This window comes from Misgurnus anguillicaudatus, chromosome 20 (genome assembly GCF_027580225.2).
Source record: "Misgurnus anguillicaudatus chromosome 20, ASM2758022v2, whole genome shotgun sequence".
Classification (NCBI taxonomy): domain Eukaryota; kingdom Metazoa; phylum Chordata; class Actinopteri; order Cypriniformes; family Cobitidae; genus Misgurnus; species Misgurnus anguillicaudatus.
In genome coordinates this window covers 13,967,101-13,977,592 of record NC_073356.2, presented here as the reverse complement: position 1 = coordinate 13,977,592, position 10,492 = coordinate 13,967,101, and positions in this window count along the sequence as shown.

The following is a 10,492-nucleotide window of genomic DNA, read 5'->3' as shown; positions in this document are numbered from 1 at the left end:
ACCGTGCACTACAGGTCACATACAGTCAATTAGATGTACAAATGGTTTGAGATGCAAATGGCAAGCATTTCACATCTATTAGTATAGTTTAATGTATACTTAATCAATCAGGCTCAGTTATAGGCCATTGCTTAACACTATACTGTATATCCAGAAGGATCTATAACCTCCCATGGCACCTAGCGAAAGTTCACATGTTCAGATTACACTTTGATAAATGTTGTGTCAGTGAGAGCATTATAAGAGCATTTCCCATTGTAATATAGGTTTTCCCTGCCCTAACAGATGAGTGAGTAGACCACTAGGCTGCTTTCATCCCCCTCACAAACATTTCCTGAAAATATTGTTTCAGAAATTTGACTTGCAATGAGACAATTTTTAAGGTAACCCACATTTAAGCTACATTGAACATACTGTATTCATTGTTCAGTAAGCATTTTTAAATGTAACCAGTTTGATCTTTAGTGCCATATCTTAAAAAAGATCAAATGTACTAGTGGCTGTAATGTCTATGCAAATTTTCTGCATGCATGACCGGATGATGTACAGTATGCTTAAGTGTGCATTTAATTTACATTTACATAGGCATTTGGCAGATGCTTTTATCCAAAGTGACGTCCAGTGTGTTCAGGCTTTACATTTTTAGCAATGCACGCTTTCACTTAGAATTGAACCCATGACCTCGCCATTGGCGCTAGACTGTACCATTTGAGCATCAAGAGTAAGAACGGTGGCGGCCGATGACTTCTTTTTTTGAGGGCGCACAATGCAAAGTTCGTCACAACATGTATTTAGCCTGTCATGTGTTGTTCGTCATTTCAAAGTATGTGTTTGGTGCGTCATGTTGACCATGCGCATCACTTGTCATGTCAAAATAAGTGCCTGCTGCACATAAAAGTGATGCTGCTTTTGCCAGAGTGAGAGAGTATCTTGCGAGTATTTTTTGAACGTGAGCGTCTTTTTTTATCATAAATCCTTACAACGCGTGTGCAGCAGGCACGCGTTTTGGGATGGCGCGTGATGCGCATGGTTTGCATGACGCTCCGAACACGTATTTTTAATTTGCGCCCCTCGGAGGAGAAGTCACCTCACCACTGCAGAATGATCTCACGGAAAGTTGCGTTGTAAAATGTAATTCATTTATTCGTGTCCATAGCACGAAATTCAGCTTTTTTGTGTCTTGAGCACGAATGTCTTTTTCGTGTCACATTTCTAGAAATAGTTTTCGTGTCCGTTGCACGACTTTCTTTTTCGTTTCATTTTATTTATTGTTTTTTAGTTTTTTCCTATTTTCTTACCATTGTCGCTTGAGGTTGGGGTTAGTATCACTTTCTGTTACATTTCTAGACATCCTAACCCAACCCCATCTCTAACCCCAACTCCAAGCGAGAATAGTTTTAAAAGAGGAAGAAAAACATGTAGAAACCAATACATAAAAGTACATTCTAACAACCCCTTAAATCTAACCCCAACTCCAAGCGACAATGATTTAAAAATAGGGAAAAAATGAGAAAACAATACATAAAATAACACGAAAAAGAAAGTTGTGCCACCGACACGAAAAACTATTTATATACTTATACGAAAAACACATTCATGGTCATTTATAATTTTTTTGTGAATAGCATGACTTTCCATGAGATCATGTTGCGCCACTGGATGGTAACATTGTTTAATTTTTACACAAACAACAGGTATAGATAAAAAATGCAAAGTACCTGTATTTTTTCTAATACTGTATATTGTAATACTGACCACCGTAAATAAAAATGTGATAAAGTGACAAAACTGTAGCATCCCAGATAGCAGACAACTCCGGGCCGGATCTGCACCAGATCAGCGCCAAAGTCGGCAGCTCCGGTGCGGATACGGCCCAGAGCTGTCTGTTCTCTGGGGTGGGATACAACTGTTTAAAACATACCTGTTGCAAAATCCATACTGTTTTAGATATATTAAGCTAACATAATATTGCACATTGTATTTTAGTGTCTCTAACTGTGTGGCTATATTATGTCAAAAGGGGGTTGTATGATTAGAAAGGTTCAACAGATTTTATTATATGTCCAATATTTTAATTTGAGTAGGTGTATTAGGGTGAGGTGACCCTGGTGGGCTGAAACCAGATGCGGTGTTATTAAGAGTCAAGCAGGCAGCAGTGGGTGGCCTGGGTCAGATTCATCCACTTTAAAACAGCATTAAAACAGCATACGGAATTCACGACAGCATCTCGCCATTGATCACAAACACTGGGGATTTTCTCCCCCAGCTGTCTAGCAAGAAGAAGTGCAAAAAGACTACACAATTTCGAACGATTTACAACTCCGGTTCTCTTCCAGGACTTCAGACAGAAAATGTGCTTGTTGCTGATGTCCCTAAGGAAAATTTACCATAGTTTTACAATCGTATCACAAACTGTATGAACTGTGTAAAGTAGATCTGTAGCAGATCGATTACATCTGTAGCACTATATATCCTACATGAAATACCAGAATAAACTGTACAATGCAAATACTACATTTTCGTTAGGATTGTGTAATAAATGAGCGCAAGAACAAATTTGAGAGCAAAACGTATGTCTGTTCACCTTCTTGAAAGTGCGTTATTGCCCAAATGTTCCCATTTTCACACTGCTATAAGAATAGGAACAGCAGACAGGAACACATCATTCTCAGAGCCGTCGTCCTCCAGAGACGTTTCCGGGACAGCCCAGTTTGTGTTCATCTTAAAGACATTTTCATTCCATACCATTCATTCTCATGTATTTTGTCTCAAGAATTGACAGTGAGCTGAGTCACATGGTCATGAGAGTGTGTTTAATCTGTCTAATAGGGTGTGTGTGTGTGTTTTCTCACGGGGAAACCTACTCATTACAGCAAAGGAAAAAACCCTGTATTTAGATGGCAAACTAGAAGGGCATAAATTGAAGGCCTTGTTCCAAAAAAAGCAGGAACTGCAATTATCCAGTCAAAGTCCCAGCTGGTGGTCACGTGACCTGCATACGTTACGTTATGCTACTGAGAGGTGCGCATTGTGGTACGTTTCAACCTACGCTCTTATAAATAAAGACGATATAAAGGGTTCTTCAAAGTATTCTGTTAAACACAAAAATAAGATATTTTGATAAATGATAAGGAAAAACAATGATATTATAGTCAAAGGGTACCGTCAACTGTGTGCTTAACAACATTTATCAAAAAAACTCATATAGGTTTACAGTTAGTAAATGATGACAGAATTTTCATTTTTGGGTGAACTATCCCCTTAGGCAAAATAGCCTTAGTCTTCAATATGAAACTGCCAATTGAAGCTATAAGAGAACACACAGATGTAAATGACAGATTTTAGATTCTGTAAGGACTGTATCTCTGTGGATATATGTATGATAGATGTATAAGTGAAAGCACAATAACTCTTTACAGGCAGATCTGCAGCCAGCTGTTGCTCGGGGAGTGAAAGGGCCGGTGACTGTAACATAATGTGGTTTCCCTGCAGCGCATGACATAAACACATACTCTGTTGGGTTGGGGGGATGTATTGTATGTGTTTTTTTTTTTGTGTGTGTGAGGTGGAACTGCAACATAATAATGTTTTGGTGGTAATAAACATTGTTAGCTGATGATTCAGTTTGCGATTATTTGATCATAAGTTGTATGTTGAGTTGCCAAATCCTTTAATCTTATGTTTACAGTAAAACTGCGTTAAAGGAACACACAGACTTTTTGGGACTTTAGGTTATTCACTATATCCCCAGAGTTAGATAATTCCATACATACCTTTATCATCTCCGTGCGTGCCGTACTCTGTCTGACGCACCCACCGCTAGCCTAGCTTAGCACAAAGACTGGAAGTGAATGGCTCCAGTTAGCATACTGCTCCCAATAAGTGACAAAATAACGCCGATATTTCCTATTAATATGTTGTGATTTGTATAGTTACAGGATGTACAAATAACAAGGTCATATGAGAAACAGACATCTTTTAACAGTATACATACTGGGAACTATATTCTCAGAAGGTGAAGCACTGCTACTTGGGCGGAGTGATTAGCGCAACACTTGTGCAAACTCTCTGCTCCTCACCACGGGGCTTCTCAGGTGCTGCGAGCAAATTACTCCACCCATGTAGCAGTGCTTCGCCTTTTGAGAATATAGTTCCCAGTATGTATAGTTCCCAGGAAAATATTGGCGTTATTTTGTCACTTATTGGTGGCAGTATGCTAGCTGGAGCCATTCACTTTCAGTCTTTGTGCTAAGCTAGGCTACCTGTGTGTGCGTCAGTTACGAGACGCACAGAGACTTATCTAACTCGGGGGGAAATGGTGAATAAGCTAAAGTCCCAAAAAGTCGGCGTGTTCCTTTAATTGTGTTACTTTAATCGTTATCTCACATTTCTCTCTCTATCTCTCTCTCTCTCTCTCTCTCTCTCTCTCTCTCTTTCTCTCTCTCTTTAAATGTCTCTCTTTGTCTTTTTTGTACTGACATTTGTAAAGTATTATTATATTCATAATAATATCTTAGTTACAATGATTGAGATTCATCCCAGTTCACCTGACTTCTCCTAAACCTGAAATTACATTTACTGAGTGAAGTCATAATAATGCATGATTTCCTATCTTCCAGGAAGCTTGTATGAGATGCAGTAGAGTCTGACATCTGTGAATGCTGTGTTCTGAAGAGGACACCTATTTGCTTGCAAATGAGACATAAAAGTACTCATAAAAAAGAGAAGTGTAAACATACCCAGGTCTTTGACTTCTTGCTCATATCCAACTCTAAATATGTGATGTGATTACAAATTCAATGTTTTCAATGCAGTAAACATTTGCAGAGATATACCCCTGAATTACAATAAAAAGTTTCATTCATTTTTCAATATTATTATTGTTTAAGTTATTTCCTTTTTGAGAACATTTCTAAATGAAAACATCTAGTAGTCTAGCAATATCAATTGTTTATTTCAACTGTGTCTATATAGGGTCTGTCTTGACACTGACAGATGACTTTTTTTTAATGCTCCATCGATGAGAATTTTAGGAGGATCTCTTTACAGAAATGCAATATATATATATATATATTTTATAATTTAAAATGCAGTGTGATATTATATTATTAAGGAGCGGTTTCCCGAACAAGGAATATCCTAGTCCCAAACTAAAATGCAAGTTTGAACTGCCTTAATTTAAAAACACTTTGTACTGGCATATCTTAACATACTGTACATGAAAGCCATTGTCTTGTCTGAAGATGCACACCAGTATTGTTTATAATCTAAACCCTGTCTGGGAAACTTCCCAATATACACTCACCTAAAGGTTTATTAGGAACACCTGTTCAATTTCTTAATGCAATTATCTAATCAACCAATCACATGGCAGTTGCTTCAATGCATTTAGGGTTGTGGTCCTGGTCAAGACAATCTCCTAAACTCCAAATTGAATGTCAGAATGGGAAAGAAATGTGTTTTTAAGCAATTTTGAGTGTGGCATGGTTGTTGGTGCCAGACAGGCCGGTCTGAGTATTTCACAATCTGCTCAGTTACTGGGATTTTCACGCACAACCATTTCTAGGGTTTAGAAAGAATGGTGTGAAAAGGGAAAAACATCCCATATGCAGCAGTCCTGTGGGTGAAAATGCCTTGTTGATGCTAGAGGTCAGAGGAGAATGGGCCGACTGATTCAAGCTGATAGAAGAGCAACTTTGACTGAAATAAACACTCGATACAACCGAGGTATGCAGCAAAGCATTTGTGAAGCCACAACACGCACAACCTTGAGGCGGATGTGCTACAACAGCAGAAGACCCCACCGGGTATCACTCATCTACACTACAAATAGGAAAAAGAGGCTACAATTTGCATGAGCTCACCAAAGTTGGACAGTTGAAGACTGGAAAAATGTTGCCTGGTCTGATGAGTCTCGATTTCTGTTGAGACATTCAGATGGTAGAGTCAGAATTTGGCGTAAACAGAATGAGAACATGGATCCATCATGCCTTGTTAGCACTGTGCAGGCTGGTGGTGGTGGTGTAATGGTGTGGGGGATGTTTTCTTGGCACACTTTAGTCCCCTTAGTGCCAATTGGGCATTGTTTAAATTAGGGATGCACCGAATCCAGGATTCGGTTTCGGATTCGGCCGAATACTGGGCTTTTTGGCGGGGTTCGGGTTCGGCCGAATCCTAGATTTTTTTTCCACCGAACCGAACCCTAGGCTTGCGCTACGCTGGTCGACGTCACGCAGCCGTTGATTACACACATTGGGTGCTGACGTGGAGATGAGCTTTTTCTTTCGGTCAGCTGGACACACCAAAACTTTTAAACACCGCTGAAAACGCCTTGAGGACCCCAAATGCCAGCTGTTTTTCAGCCGAGCGCTTGGTAGCTGTGATGCTTCAGCTGTGAGCCGGTTGGTTGCTGTGGTAATGTCCCGCCCCTCCTCCACTGTAATTGGACGGCCGTGTGAAGACTGACATTGACGAGCGGAGCTTCTCACTCAAAGTTAAATATAGTTTTCAGCGCGGAGCTGCTTGCTTATTGGAAAAACGAGCGTGTCGCAACGCATCGCTTTCATTATGCATAGGCTTATGGTTATTGTCAAAATAGTTTTTCCAACTTGTCATCCTGGCATAATGTACAGTTAAAATTAAATAAAATGAAAAATACACTGCTGTGGACGTTTTTTACTTCATTAATGTGTTTTACTGTGTTGGAATAAGGATGCGAGTAGGATTCGGTATTCGGTTTCGGATTCGGCCGAATCTTAAACGGTGGATTCGGGATTCGGCCGAACCTAAAAAATCTGGATTCGGTGCATCCCTAGTTTAAATGCCACGGCCTACCTGAGCATTGTTTCTGACCATGTCCATCCCTTTATGACCAGCATGTACCCATCCTCTGATGGCTACTTCCAGCAGGATAATGCACCATGTCACAAAACTCGAATCATTTCAAATTGGTTTCTTGAACAATGAGTTCACTGTACTAAAATGGCCACCACAGTCACCAGATCTCATCCCATTAGAGCATCTTTGGGATGTGGTGGAATGGGAGCTTCGTGCCCTGAATGTGCATCCCATAAATCTCCATCAACAGCAAGATGCTATCCTATCAATATGAGCCAACAGTGCTTTTAGCACCTTGTTGAATTAATGCCACATAGAATTAAGGCAGTTCTGAAGGTGAAAGGGGGTCAAACACAGTATTAGTATGGTGTTCCTATTAATCCTTTAGGTTACCTCAATTTTACCTCAAACGCTTGCATAGACCTAAAAGGTAAACTATTGCACCTTGCACCTGTACAAAGAATTTTACAGATTTATGATTAAGTATCAAGAGATTAAAAAACACTTTCATTTTGCATCCTTAAACAAAAACGATGCAGCTCAGCTCTACAAGTGACATTTTAACAGTTTAAAAGCTTCTTCGCTTGTGAGGCACTGTAAACACTTTGTGTGCAAGCACAAGGAATGTCAAAGAGAGAACATGAATAACATCATTTAATGTAATTATCAGACACTTGGAGGAAAATGATATTACACGCTAATGGAACCATCAAGTCTGCAGAATAGGAACAAAAGCACCACTATTCTGTGTAATCTTTCTAATATCTGCAATCGGATATTGGAAACGACTGTCTGTTTTACACGCCCAAATACCCAGCTAACAGAAAAAAGTTCTAAGAACGTTCCCTGAACGTTCTTTACGTTCCCAAAAACGTTCTGCCAACGTTAAAAGTGTCCAGTTTTCTTGACGTTCTAAGAACGTTTTTGTGTTGTCTCAACGTTAGAGGAATGTTACATTTTACCATTTTTAAACGTTATGACAATGTCATGTTTTAATGTTCACACAATGTTTAAAACAACAACTGTTTATTATATTGACTTGTTTAATTGTTATGTAAATGATATAGAAACATTGCATTTTATTATATATATTTTTTATATTTATATTATTTTATTATATTTATTATATATTATATATTTTTTATATATTATATATCTATTATATATAAGTTTAGATGTTGATGTTTTGTTTCATTTTAAGTCACCATTATTGTGATTAGTGTTCGGTTTGGTTGGGCTCTTGAGCCTTGTCTTTGGCTTGCTGGTTTTTTCCCTGGTTGGGTTAACTTTTTGTTGATACACCACATTTGTTGTGAGCATGTTGAGTTGGTGGTGTGGTTCTGTGGTGTGGTGGTTGGTGCATGGTGGAAAAAAATCATCCCTAATTAATTTACTAATCAAAAGTTTATTTTCTGTCAATAATGTATATAAGATCCAACTTTTTCACAGCAGTTTGTCATTAAGGAGTTTAAGAAACTTTGGACAAAAATATCCGCTGTATAATTGGGACGCACAAACATCAAGAATCAGACTATGAATCTCAACCATGGTGACAATTAAATGAAAAACTTCATGCTAGAGTATGAATCTCAACCATGGTGACAAAGAAAATTGGGGGAAAAAATCATTATTTATCCATGCTGCAGTGCATGCTGGGAGTCCTGAATGAGATTTGTAATTTGTTAATACCCAGCATGCATTGCAGCATGAAGTTTTTCATTTGATTGTCACCATGGTTGAGATTCGTGGTCTGGTTCTTGATGTTTGTGCGTCCCAATTGAATAGCGGATGTTTTTGTCCAAAGTTTCTAAAACTCTTTAATGACAAACTGCTGTGAAAGTGCTGGATCTCATTTACATTATTGACAGAAAATAAAATTTTGATTAGTAAATTAATTAGGGATGATTTTTTATCATTATGTACCAACCACCACACCACAGAATTACACTACTAACTTAACATGTTCATAACAAATGTGGTGTATTAACAAAAAGTTAACACAACCAGGAAAAAACTAGCAAGCAAAAGACAAGGCTCAAGAGCCCAACTAAAACGAACACTAATCACAATAATGGTGACTTAAAATGAAACAAAACATCAACATCTAAACTTATATATAATAGATATATAATATATAATAAATATATAATATATAATAAATAATAAAATAATATAAATATAAAAAATAAATATAATAAAATGCAATGTTCCTCTATCATTTACATAACAATTAAACAAGTCAATATAATAAACAGCTGTTGTTTTAAACATTGTGTTAACATTAAAACATGACATTGTCATAACGTTTAAAAATGGTAAAATGTAACATTCCTCCAACGTTGAGACAACACAAAAACGCCCCCAGAACGTCAAGAAAACTGGACACCTTCAACGCCGGCAGAACGTCCCTGGGAACGCAAAGAACTTTCAGGGAACGTTCTTAGAACTTTTTTCTGTTAGCTGGGTAAACACACGCAGTTAACATTGTGTACAGATGTGAACCAAGTTACTTACTGTAATTTAATAATGTATTTTCTTATTGCTGTCAGAGGTTGTTGCAAACAATTGTATTTGTTAAAACGTCAGAGGCAAGTGCTTGTTACTTCTTTAAAAAACAACTTTTATTTTGTTATTTTTTATTTTGTTTTTAAACAAAAGAAACTTTATTTGAAATATCCACTATACATCCATCAAGTAATCCAACACTGTGGAGTCAAGTAGACATCCCTTAATGCAGTGGTTCTTAAGTCCTCGGCCCCCCCTCCTAGAACATTTTAGATGTCTCCATATATAAAACACATGATTCAGTTCATAAGCTTTGTCGTAGTGTGCCCCGAGTGAGACCAAGGGGAGGTGGTAGGAAGGCTTGGATCACACAAAATTCATTTCCCAGAGTTGTTTATTACAACGATAAGACGCAGCATGGCGTGAGTATCAAATTCAAAAAAGTGCAAAAAAAAGGAACGAAAATTATGTACAGCAAAACATTTCAAACAAAGGCATTCAAATCAGTGCCAAATTTGTCAGTACCTCGACAAAGAAAAATGCTTTATGCAGCAAAAAAGCTTAAGTTTAACACACGACCCTCTGTCCTCCGGTGTACTGCCCAGACTGACTTAAATAACCTAGGCCCATCTCACTAATTAATGAGCCCTACCAAATACAGGGATCACTGTTGCAACATTTTACATACATAAACATAAAATGCACAGAAGACAGCAAATTAAAGTACAATCTTTAACTACCCAACATTAAAATGTACTGCTATAAACAGCATTAAACAAGCACTGACCATAAACCCAGACAAAAGGCAATATTCATTTCCCCCTTCACAACAAAATGGTTTGACCCAAATGAATAAATATGCAAGACAGTTGTCCGGCCCTCCCTAAGGCGGAGTCACAAAACCAGGAAGTAGTGAGTATGCCACATGCTATACAATAGCCATTGTTCATATACACTCTGTTTGAAATAAATTGTGTTTAAACTCAAAATAGCTTCAGTGTGTTTCATTATACATTATTGGGAACTATTGCAGGTACTCAGCTTAGCATTAATCAATAATATGTGCACCTATTAATGAACAACACATAGCATATGTGCACTGCATGTGCTCAGATAGAATTTAAGATAAGCACATAAAACACAACCCACA